Here is a 12180-nt window from a genome sequence, read left to right as displayed (position 1 = left end):
TCTCCAATCAAATCACCTGCAAGGTATATTTAAATCACTTTTTTCCGCCTTTCATTGTCTTGAAAAAAGTCCCACGAGGACTGAAACGTCGACTTGTATGTCTTTGAAGTTTGGCACAATAAATTGTTTATATCTTTAAGAAGACCTTTCGAGTGCACTCTTTTTCATCTGTATGTATTTTTATATTAATATATGTACATATTAATATAAAAATACAGTTAGCATGACATTATATATATGATATATAGACATATATTATATAGGTATAATATATGTCTATATATCATATATATACACATATATAATAATATTATTTTTTTTTTACTAACTATAACTTACTATAACTTTTTGATTTTACACTGATTTTACAGTTGCAGGGAGACTGCCTGTCAGCACAGACAGTCCCCCTGCAGGCAGAGACTAGGACACCTATTGTGACCATGTGGTCGCCCTGTTGGGCGATCACATGGCCACAGGGGTCCTAAACCGCCATGGGGAGACTGTCTGGGCTGCAGGCAGTCTCCCCACACCGGGAGCACCGCCGATCGCCGCCGGGGGAACGACGGCGATCGGGTAAGTACATTGGACGGTTAGGACGGTTCAGGACCGTCACCGGTCGGCAACGCAAAAATGCCGATGACGGTCCTGAACCGTCCTCCGTCCTTAAGGGGTTAAAATACTTTATGATTTATTTGGTTTAAGAAATTAATGCTCATAAACTCATATAATGCAAAAAACTAAGGGTTTTTACTTTTAGAATATTACTTCGCCTTGTCTCTAAACATGTATTGTGTTATTCCTGATTTGCAGTCCCCTGTCTACAGAACGTAATGGTACTTACTGATACCCAAACATTTGACGCCTGTCAGTTTGTATGTGCCCTGATTCCAGGACAGTTAAGCATGCTGGGAGATTTTTACTATTGCTACTATTGCTCTGTAACACTTTACAATTTTAACATCTTGGACATAAAATAATCTCCAGATTAAATTCTGAGAATTATGTGACATTTCTATTTAACTTGACAAAGACCGTGTAGGTCGAAACGTTGCGATGGAGTGGGTTCAATAAAATTGCCTGATTTGTACCTTGGAGTGCCTCGACTTTTCTATTTTGTTATTCAGCATTTTGGTCTCTGGTACTGAGACTGTCTGAGTTGCACCCAGCTACATACTGCTTAACCCCTTAAGGACCAAACTTCTGGAATAAAAGGGAATCATGACGTGCCACACACGTCATGTGTCCTTAAGGGGTTAAAGGGATAGAGTGCAGTTCCACACCCTACCATAACTATTTCTATTTAATGACTTTATTTTGTCTCTGGAAACTGAACTTACTGGTAGGATTATATTGACGAACAAATGACACTGTTAAACAATAATGTAGTATTTAATCATGCATGTACATTTTATTTTTTGCCATAGAATTTAGTTGGTAACATTACCATTGAAACTGATTCCATTGTTTAGTTTATTTAAATCTGATTTTATACATTTGTTATGTAGCCTGATACGTGTCAGGCCTCTAAAAATTGAGTGAAACTCATGGTTGTTCCTCTCCACGGAAATCTTTAGTAAAAGGCGAAAGATTTATTCGGTCTGAAGAGAAACCAGAGTATACCAAATGACAACCTGAGTAGCAGAGCGGGTTCACAAATGTCCTCTTAAGCATATAGAGAGAATCCTTAAGCATTTAGAGAGAAGATAGCTTGGAGAATCCGGTATGATTAATTATTAAATGAACACACATCATAATATGTATTAAAAGCTTATCATTATTTTAACAAGTACATAAAAATGGGCATTATTTTTTGCAATGCAATATGGGTATGTAAATTAGGCACGCCCCCAGCTCGCAAAACAGTTGCATGCTTTGTCTAACTGTTGAGCCCTGCAGCTGTTAACCATGTGAGTGCTGGGGTTGCACTTTGTCTAAACCCTCAAAACTACATTTCCTGTTTATAACTAAGAAACTAATTATTATTATTATTATTATTGTCATTTATATAGCGCCAACAGATTCCGTAGAGCTTTACAATATTATAAGAGGGGGGATTTACCTATAAAGAGGACAATTATGGGGGCGGGGCCGGACCGCCGAGCTGGACGGTCGCAGGCAAGAGGAGCTCCTGCATCATATTACTAAAAATGACCAAAAAGCATGTCTTTTAATGGAAAAACAGACTGACCGCAACAGCACCTAAAGCAGAAGGACGGCTGGAACCAGGGAGAGGCTGGCTCTTCAGGCTTCAGTCCCCTGGAGGAGAAAATTTCAGTGCCCCGATTGAGGCCTTCTCCGGCGGTGAGTGGGGCGGACGGCCGCTGCCCCACTATCCTGCAATACAGCATCCAGCTTAGAGCATGAACCCCGGCGGAACCGGCCCTGTTCCCCCCCTAAGGACCGGGGGGGTGATCCCGGTCCACACCCTAAAGGCCTGATCGAGTTACAGCGGACGAAACCGTGGGCCCAACCGCTGCACCCAAAATGGCGGCCGCCATGTGCATTTGAGAGAAAGGGAGGATCAGCAACCCAACCTGTGCCGACGGCTGACACCATGGCTTATGCCTCCAGACACTGCCAGGAAGGGGAGCAGGACTCTTACTACCTTACTACTACTCTTACTACCATCCAAACTACTGATGACATCAGCTGCACAGGGGAGACGGAACTACCCCGCGCCCCGACCACAGCGGACCGCAAGGACCGAGCAGGGCGTCAAGCAGGCTACCCCAGCGCGAAGATGGACATCCTGCTCACCTTTTGTCCAGCCTGCCACCAAACGACTCACGATCTGGAGACACTAAGCCTCCCACCTCGGCTGACTTCGGCCCTCGGAGGACCAAGCATACCACAAGCAGCTGCAGCACCGGAGACACCAGCGTGTTTGGATGAATGCTCTGGAGGACACTCACTCCCGTTACACAGAACGAGCAGGTGTCAGTCAGCAGTGGGATTCCCCCTCCGAGAGCGGTCTCAGGACCACCATGATGGCGGCTCCCCGATTGGACAGTACGGACGGCCCAGATTGGCTTGGGTGATAACAGCGACGACAATATTAAAGCGACTGACGATAATTTTAGCTCTGGTGTGGGTAGCCGTAGGGGAGACAAAGTGGTAAATCGTAATGTAGCAGCTTACTCACTCGCACCACAGCTAGACTGCAGTCTAAATCTTGCCATACACACTTCACATAGCCTGCACAAAGCCAGATAGACAGACCAGATGCTTTACATGCTATTTTAAGATCACATATTCTCTAAGAGTGCTGCAGCTATGGAGCCTGCAGTCAAATGTCTATGCATGTTGCCCACGCATCTAAACATCTAAAAGTGAAACCTAAGCCTATAAGTAAACCTAACCCAACATGCTTCTCACTACTGATGTTTAACAGCCACTAATCACTAGTATGTACTCACTGTATATTTACTGTCTCTACCTTGATGACCATAAAGTGAACCAACATAAGAGACATACAAAGTTAGCCTGTATTACACATGTTACAAATTTAAAAAATTGTGCCTTTCTCTGAATGTCATGCATATCCAAAACCTGTACTTGTTTTCAAATTGCCTGTAACTGCTGTCGTGACATTGCAAGCATACCTATGTTATTCCGTGCACAACAAAAATAAAGAATTGAAAAAAAAAAAAAAAAAAGAGGACAATTATAAGAAAACTTACAAGAACCATCGGTTGAAGAGGACCCTACTCAAACGAGCTTATAGATAAACATGTATCCTAACATAAACAGTGATACACTGTAACTTTATTAAACATACTGTAGAGAGGGTACAATGTGTCAGTGTCCAAGAAATGCTTTAAACCGTGAAATCCTATGTGGATATATCTCAATATCCACATAACAGTTAAGGCATATCAAATGCTAAAATGTTGAGATATATTTGTATTGAGTAATCCACAGAGGAGAAAAAAGCAAATGTAATTCCTTAAGATCTTATGGTAGTTAGACAGGTAGGGCAGTGGAGACAGTATAGCATAGTATGAGAAAGGACACAAACTCTCCGTTATTCAATAGCTTTAAAGTTGCTTATTAAATGCATAGGAGTGATAGGATAGAATATATACAGTGGTAGAGGTAGTACAATGGAGGAAAAAATCTCCTAATAATCACCACTATTCTGAACTCCTATAATCTCCCCTTAACACCTTCATGGGTGTTCTATCGTTGGTAAATTGGCTAAGCTCTGTCCCCTTAAACTGCAGTCACTACACTGGTATAGCTCCTAAAGAAATAAACATTTAAACTAACAAATAAAAAAATGAATAAGTGTCAATAAGAGATTCCCTCGTGCATCGTGAGGTGCTCAGTGAGTGAGAGAGATCCAAGAAGATCTTAAGGAATTACATATACTTTTTTCTCCTCTGTGGATTACTCAATACAAATATATCTCAACATTTTAGCATTTGATATGCCTTAACTGTTATTTGGATATTGAGATATATCCACATAGGATTTCAGGGTTTAAAGCATTTCTTGGACACTGACACATTGTACCCTCTCTACAGTATGTTTAATAAAGTTACAGTGTATCACTGTTTATGTTAGGATACATGTTTATCGAGTGTCTAATATACTTTTATAGGCTTTCCCTGTAGCTACCTTTTCCAATCTGGACATATCTATAGGTATATGTTTGTATTAATTGGCGTTCTTTTTCAATTACCAGGTTGATTGGGAGCTTCCCCCTTTTCTTTCTTTTAAAGGGGAGCTATCCAATCTGTACATCTTTCTGTAATTTAAAAAAAAAAAAAGCTTATCATTATTTGAATACGTAAATTAAAATGGCCATTTTGTTTTGCAAAGCATTGTGGGTATGTAAATTAGGTACGCCCCGAGCTGATATGCTGTTACATGAATTCTTTGAGCAACTGTTGCGTCCTGTAGCTGTTAACCATGTGAACGCCAGTGTCGTCCTTTGTCCACACTTTCCTCAACACTACATTTCCAGGTTGTACCTGCAATGTTTAAGCTTGCTCTAGCAAATACAAAGCTTGGTATAGTAAATAAAACACAACACCGATTATGGGTATAAGATAAAGCTGCAGACAATTTATTAAAATAATTATCCTGCAAACCCAGTAATAAAATAGGTGCGTTAACGCGGACAATGATCCAAAACATATTAAAACTAAAACATATGGTTTAAGGCTAGTGCTGACATGCACTTGTTAATACATCCCTCCCGAGCCGGATTAGTCAGTAAATAGCAATACCCCTTAATTGACCCTACCTGCGCCACCAGTCGGTACCAATCCTGCCAGACCCTCTCATACGCCTTCCATGTAGCAGGAGATAGCGAAGACCTCACCCATCCTGCAAGCATGACATCCTAAGCTTCCACATCACTTCCAGACAGGGCAGATCCTCCGGTGCTGCCTGCCTGAACCGCTCCCACGGAAAACGAGAGAGAGAGTCTGCAATTGCATTAAGGTAACCAGGGACATGCTGCACCCGGAAAGAGACATTTAACTCCATACACAAGTGAACAAAGCCCCACAGAAAACTCACCACCGGCCTTGAAGCTGCTGAAAGACAGTTCCGAGTGTACAACTGCTAGATTATCCGTGAAGAAGACCACCTGTGGATTACGTATTTGCTAGCCCCACAAGGTCAGCACCACTACCAAAGGACACGGCTCAAAGAAGGCCTGAACTTTCCTTTTTGGGACTACACCTAAGTGGGAAATACATAAACCCTTAAGTGGAATTTCTAAGAAGGGGCCCGCCAACCTCCATAAACGTACTTCTTTGGCCAACTTTGTGCGAACCGCCTCTGGAAAAGTTACGACCGACTTCAGATTGTGCAAGGACAAATGCGTGACAGTGAGAGGAAACACTGTAAAACCATTGGCTAAAAAAACCCTGAAGAGCCGCCCAAGCCGGCGAAACGCGCGTCGGGGTACACTCGCACTCTCGGACTGCCATATGTGAACATCATTTGACTCACGATCCATAGACTCACGATCCCTTGAAGGCACAGATGAGGGTTTTTCCCGCTCAGACCGATCAGTCCAACTCCTCCCAGAGGGCAACTATCTATATAGAACCTTATGCTGAACAAGCTGACAACAATTCTCTCTTTTTATAAAGCACGTTGCAACATAGTTACTTTAGACAACATTGTGCTTTATTTTGCACCTATTAAGGTACCTCTGTTTAACCCCTTAAGACCGCAGGACGTTCTATGCCGTCCTTATTTTGGTGACTCTAAACGCCGCAGGACGGCATAGAACGTCCTGCGATCTTTTGTACTTACCCGGTCGCCGGCGATCCCACGCCGGCGATCCCACGCCGGCGATCGCGGTATGGGGGACTTACCTGGGAGCTCTGTCCTCTTCGGCCCCCCAGGGCCATGTGATCGCGAGGTCCTTGCGAGGACCCCGCGATCACATGGACGGCATAGCCGTCCATGTCAATGCCAGCAGGGGGAGTGCCTGTAATGACAGGTACTCCCCCTGCTGTCTGAAAAAAAAAAAATTTAAAACAGTGTAAAAATAAGATTATATATACTTAGATCATATATATATTTATTATATATATGATCTAAGTATATATATACACATATACACATATACACATAAATATACATACACTGTCTACGTGTATTTTAATATTAATATATACATAATTATATATATATATATATATTAATATCAAAATACACGTACAGTGATATTGATTAAATATATATATAATAAAAATAAATAAATATATAAATACGTTAAAAAATAAAATTGAAAAAATAATAAAAAATAAATAGATAAAAAATATATAAACATGCGTAACTTCATTCTAACTGTATTTTAAAATTAATATATATATTGATATCAAACTACATGTAGAACGAAATAATATATATATCTATATACATAAGTATATGCGTATATATCACTATATATATACCTAAATATAAATAAAAAAAATTATATACATATATATATATACACATATATTTATATACACACATATATATGTATATATATTAATTCTACGTATATATTTATTTAATAATTTTACATAATTAGGTCATTTTATTAATTACAATTTGCAGGACCTGCCTGACAACCCAGGCCGAAAGTTCAGGGAATTAAATTTTCTAGCACTACATTTAACCATGTAACTTTCCAAGACACCATAAAACCTGTACATGGGGGGTACTGTTTTACTCGGAAGACTTTGCTGAACACAAATATTAGTGTTTTTAAAATAGTAAAATATATTACAACGACGATATCGTCAGTGACAGTGACATTTTTTTGCATTTTTCACACACAAATGGCACTTACACGGACGATATAATTGTTGTGATACGTTTTACTGTTTTGAAACACTAATATTTGTGTTCAGCGAAGTCTCCTGAGTATAACAGTACCCCCCATGTACAGGTTTTATGGTGTTTTCAAAAGTTACAGAGTCAAATATAAGGTTTGCGTTTCATTTTTTTCATTTTTTTAGGGTGTCATTAATGCTAGCAATTTTATGTGGGTAAACAAAATAAAAAACAGAAAATAAATAATAAATCTTATTAAACAAGCTAAGGCCAGGCAATGATCTACAAGTGTAACATCACCCATGCTGCTCAAAAGTTTGTTAATCTGCACACACTTCAGGATCCGTCGGCATGGCGGGTCCGATGCTTCGTGGGTGGTAGTGGGCACATGGTCGGCCAATGCCTGCTCCAGCCTGTCGGCGTGACCCGGTGTTAGTGTCCGTTTAGTCTGAGGTTCTAGCGATGTCTCTCCAGGTGAGGTCTAAGTCTGGTATGAGCCATCCTGAATGGGTGATGAGGTATGGGAGATTGTGTATAAAAGTCTCGTGGTGTAGGCAAGCGGTGCCTAGTGGTGTGCATCGATGTTGCTGTGGTATCGACTTGGGTAAGTGGTTTAGCAGGGTTACCGGACATGGAGTGAGTGGAGCTTCCGTGGGCCCCCCATGCTGACGCTACCCTCCAGCCCCAGCCCGCTCGCCATGTAGTCGGAAGGCAGGATTGTTTGGGTAGGGATGATGCTCAGCACGGTGGTTCCGCCTGCAAACCGGCGAGGTTGCGTCGCCCATTGCGGATCATAGCGCCGCCATTTTAGTGCCCTGGCTCATAGCGCATAGCTTTGTAGGACAGTGTTTCCCTCTGATGGGGACCGGGATAACCCCCCCGGTCCATGGGGGGAAGCGAGGCCTGCGAGGCATATCCCAAGGCTGTCGCAGGGTTGCCAGGTTCACAAGCAGGACGGCGGCCGTCCGTCCCGCTCTCCACCCTCGTAGGCCGCAGGCCCCGAAGTCCCATTTAGCTCCCTGGGGCTCTGGAACTCCCGATCTCAGGGACTGCGGTGGCTCCTGCTCCTGCCTGGGTGCCCGAGACGGTCTCTGGTCACTCAGATTGTGTTATTGTTGAAGTGTTGTGCCGTTGGGGACCAAAGTCGTCAGGAGCCTCTCTGGCCTGCGACCGGTCAGCATGGCGGTCAGGCCCCGCCCCCCGAAAAACCCACTTTTCTAGGGAAAGTTATACAAAAATTAAGCATGTCTTGGCTTTACTTCTTGCTAATATTCATTTATTAGATTTTTAGAGTTTGAAAAATAAGAGACATTATTTTGAGGGGCATAAATGATAAAGAATAATAATCTAATTAGCGTTAAAAATTAAGGTTGGTGTTTTGTAAAATTAGTTATTAAAACTTTGTGATAGCGCTATCCTGTGGAAAAAGTTAAGAATAGACTCTCGTATGTAAGGTGAATTGAAATAGCAGGGAAATAAGTACAAATATATGAACACCTAATGTGAGAGGCACTGCCCCTCAGAAAAATAAAATATAATATAATTGCTCTTGTTTAGACAAAGCTGTCAATGGGGTTTAAAGAGGCCCTGTGTAATTGCAGATAAAGGGTCGTATGGGGTGGGAAAGGGTTAGGAAATTAGGCATTTGTTTTTTTAAATCCAACTCAGCTATTGTTTCCAATGTATCTATTTTGTTCTTAAATGACCCATTCCCATAATACTTCTCTGGAACTTTGTTTAGTGAATAAGCCCCAATGAGGTTTTTTTTTTTTTTAAATGACAAAACTAGCTAAAAAGGAACATTAATCAAAATGTACAATAACCGAACAATTTAATCTTTAAAATAAAAAGGCATTTGTGTTTTCAGAATGTTATGTGTTATCTTGTCTGTAAAACTATAAACAGCAAATCTGTGCGACTTCTACCTGGCCCCTACTGCCTGAGATTGATGGGAGTCACACTCCAGCATGTCGCCGACCTATAATTTTTGGGTGAAGGAGAGAATTACTGATCTGCCCAGCAAACTACTACTCACATCACTCCCAGGCATCCCAGGACACATATGAAGGAAGCGGCTATGAATGTGAGTCTGCCTGCCAGCAATGCACCAGATTTAAAAATAAAGAACAGAATAATTCAAGCAATAAGCATTTTATGATGAACTTATAATAATTCTCATGGATGTGTTTTTGTGTGTTAAAGGACCACTCTAGTGCCAGGAAAGCATACTCATTTTCCTGGCACTAGAGTGCCCTGAGGGTGCCCCCACCCTCAGGGACCCACTCCTGCCCGGCTCTGGAAAGGGGAAAGGGGTAAAAACTTACCTTTTTCCAGCGCTGGGCGGGGAGCTCTCCTCCTCCTCTCCTCCTCCGTTCCTCCCCGTCGGCTGAATGCGCACGCGCGGCAAGAGCTGCGCGCGCATTCAGCCGGTCACATAGGAAAGCATTCATAATGCTTTCCTATGGACGCTTGCGTGCTCTCACTGTGATTTTCACAGTGAGAATCACGCAAGCGCCTCTAGCGGCTGTCAATGAGACAGCCACTAGAGAATTAGGGGGAAGGCTTAACTAATTGATAAACATAGCAGTTTCTCTGAAACTGCTATGTTTATAAAACAATTAGTTAACCCTAGCTGGACCTGGCACCCAGACCACTTCATTAAGCTGAAGTGGTCTGGGTGCCTAGAGTGGTCCTTTAATGTTCTGACTTGCTGTATTGGTTTGAGAAAAACTACAACTACCAGCATGCTTTGCACACACTTCCTGTCAGGTCTGGAGGCCAGTGTTTACAGGGAGTAATACAGAGTAAAGTTCAATCCTCTGTGTCCCCGGTGCCCTGGATCAAACTCTCACACATGGGGTAAGTTACATTAACCCATTCACTTCAGAAATTAAAGTTTGCTACCGATCTGTTCTAAAATGTTCTATTTAAACTGTTTACTGATCACTTAAAACTTGTTCCCAGTCCTGTTTTCTGTCCTTCTATGTTAGATAATAAATACACCGCGTAAGACAGTGGGAAGCATATTTGCTGTAATGTCCATAGGCTTTTATAACACTCTGAATTTCTGAATTTCCTGTGTTCAAGCACAAAGTGGGTGCTGTACAATGTAACACAGTCCATAAACAGTACTGCAACATTTATAATAGGGATAAGAAGCTGCTAGATCAGGTAGGTACAAGGTGGCTCTATGGTACTCTCTAAACCAGACCTGCACAACTTAGCAATAGGTAGGAGCCAAAATTAAATAGGCTAAGCTTCTTCGGGGCCAGAGATTTGTAGTTACACGCACACGGACATACAGACACACACACTGACAGACATGCAAATGCACACACACTGACATACAGATACACACACATACATTGACAGACGCAATAACAGACATACACACAAATAGGGGTTCTGATGTCTCTCTTTGACTTAACATTGAATTTATTAACATATTTCCCATATGGTTTTGTTGTGGATTACTTTATACTTTATATTCACCTTATTACCTTACATAAGGTGAGCATCATTTTATTAGCTTAGTTTTTCTTTTTGCTTCAGAGCTGCTATTTTTATTATTATTGCAATAAGGGGGTGGATTTTGGACTTTTCTGTGGGGTGACCCTTAAGGGCACGGGAGTTGGCTATTAGGACCAGCCTGCTGAGGTACACTTCCTCCTGTTTTCCCACTGCTTAGCAAGGACCCCCTGTCTCTCTCTCTGCTCAGTGTTCAAACTGCTAGTAGTTTATCCTTCTCTTTCTTTATCTGTCACATTCTTACCTTATCTGTCTAATGCTAACTGTTCCTATACACATTCTGCTAAGGAGGATCCCTTATCTCTCCCCACAGCACACAGATCAGGTGCTGGCATATTACATACAAACTAGCAATCTTCACTTGCCGAGGACAGCGTTTAACCAGCCACACTGCTGCAATGTTGATTCAATAGAGGCTTGCTGTGAAATAGACTGGTTGTGGATCTAGTTAGGGACAATTGGCGTCCTAATCAGCGCTTTATTTAGCGCAAGGCTGACAAGGCATTTGCCTTGGGCAGCACAGCACTTTCATGGGAGCGGCAATAAAAGCGACCCCCCATGTGCCCCTGCAGATTCATGTCAGCCTCTTGCACTGGGGGGCACAGGAGCTGACTGGCTGGCCACCTTGGGGCTCCCCAAAGCTGGCATCTGCTGATGTTGGAGGTGGGTGGCGAGGGAGGGCTTTCCACTGAGCTCTCCCTACTCAGCTCCTTTGTGTGCCCCATAGTGATGGCAATGCCGGAATATGACATCACTCCGGCCCCAGCATCACTGAGCAAGGAGATCAGAACTCCCTCGCCGCCTCAATTGACCGACCACCCGCCTGGCAGTTAAAGGATGCCCACTGGACCTTAGGGAAATAGAGAATCCACTCTAGCACTCCAGCAAACATAGGGAGACTGGGTGGATTTAAATAAAAAAAAAATTGTGTCAGCGAGTGTGTATGTGTGTTTCTCAGTGTGTGTCTGTCAGTAAGTAGATATGTGTCACAGTGTTTGTGTATCTAACACTGAGTGAGTGTGCATGCATTTCTATCAGTGAATGTGTATGTGTGTCTGTCAGTGAGTGTGCAAGTGCGTCTTGTCAGTGAGTGTGTATGTGTATCTGTTAGTTAATGCGTATCTGTCAGTTAGTGTGTATCTCGGTGAGTATGTATTTGTCAGTGAGTATGTATAACTGTGAGTGAGTATAACTCTGAATAAGTGAGTGCGTATGTCTGTGAGTGTGTATGTTTCAGTGAAAGTGTGTGTTGGTTAAACAGTGTGTGTGACAATGACTGTGTATCTGTCAGTGAGTGTATGTCAGTGTGCATCAGTGAAGGCGTGTGTTTCTCAGGCAAAGAATGTGTTGGTTTTAAAGAGA

The 12180-nt window shown here is 42.3% G+C and overlaps 1 protein-coding gene and 1 non-coding gene across 5 annotated transcripts in view; one reads left to right on the top strand and one right to left on the bottom strand.

Annotated features, from left to right (window-relative positions):
- The window catches only part of LOC134603577 (uncharacterized), a 62240-nt gene that overhangs the window by 24744 nt on the left and 25316 nt on the right, over positions 1 to 12180 (top strand). Inside the window, exon 1 of one of the 4 annotated variants that reach the window (XM_063449678.1) lies at positions 10074 to 10149. The exons of 2 other annotated variants lie outside the window; for them this stretch is intronic. The gene's annotated coding sequence lies outside the window, so the exon portion shown is untranslated. Of the gene's footprint in view, positions 1 to 10073; positions 10150 to 12180 lie in introns of those variants that run through there. One more of the 4 variants, XM_063449677.1, reaches the window with a different exon arrangement.
- LOC134603810 (U5 spliceosomal RNA) lies at positions 1504 to 1618 on the bottom strand. Its single transcript, XR_010090555.1, has one exon. It is a non-coding gene; the product is annotated as a U5 spliceosomal RNA (small nuclear RNA).

The sequence above is a fragment of the Pelobates fuscus genome, chromosome 3 (genome assembly GCF_036172605.1).
Source record: "Pelobates fuscus isolate aPelFus1 chromosome 3, aPelFus1.pri, whole genome shotgun sequence".
Lineage (NCBI taxonomy): Eukaryota > Metazoa > Chordata > Amphibia > Anura > Pelobatidae > Pelobates > Pelobates fuscus.
Note: the sequence above shows the minus strand (reverse complement) of the source record. Positions and strands in the feature narration are given on the sequence as shown.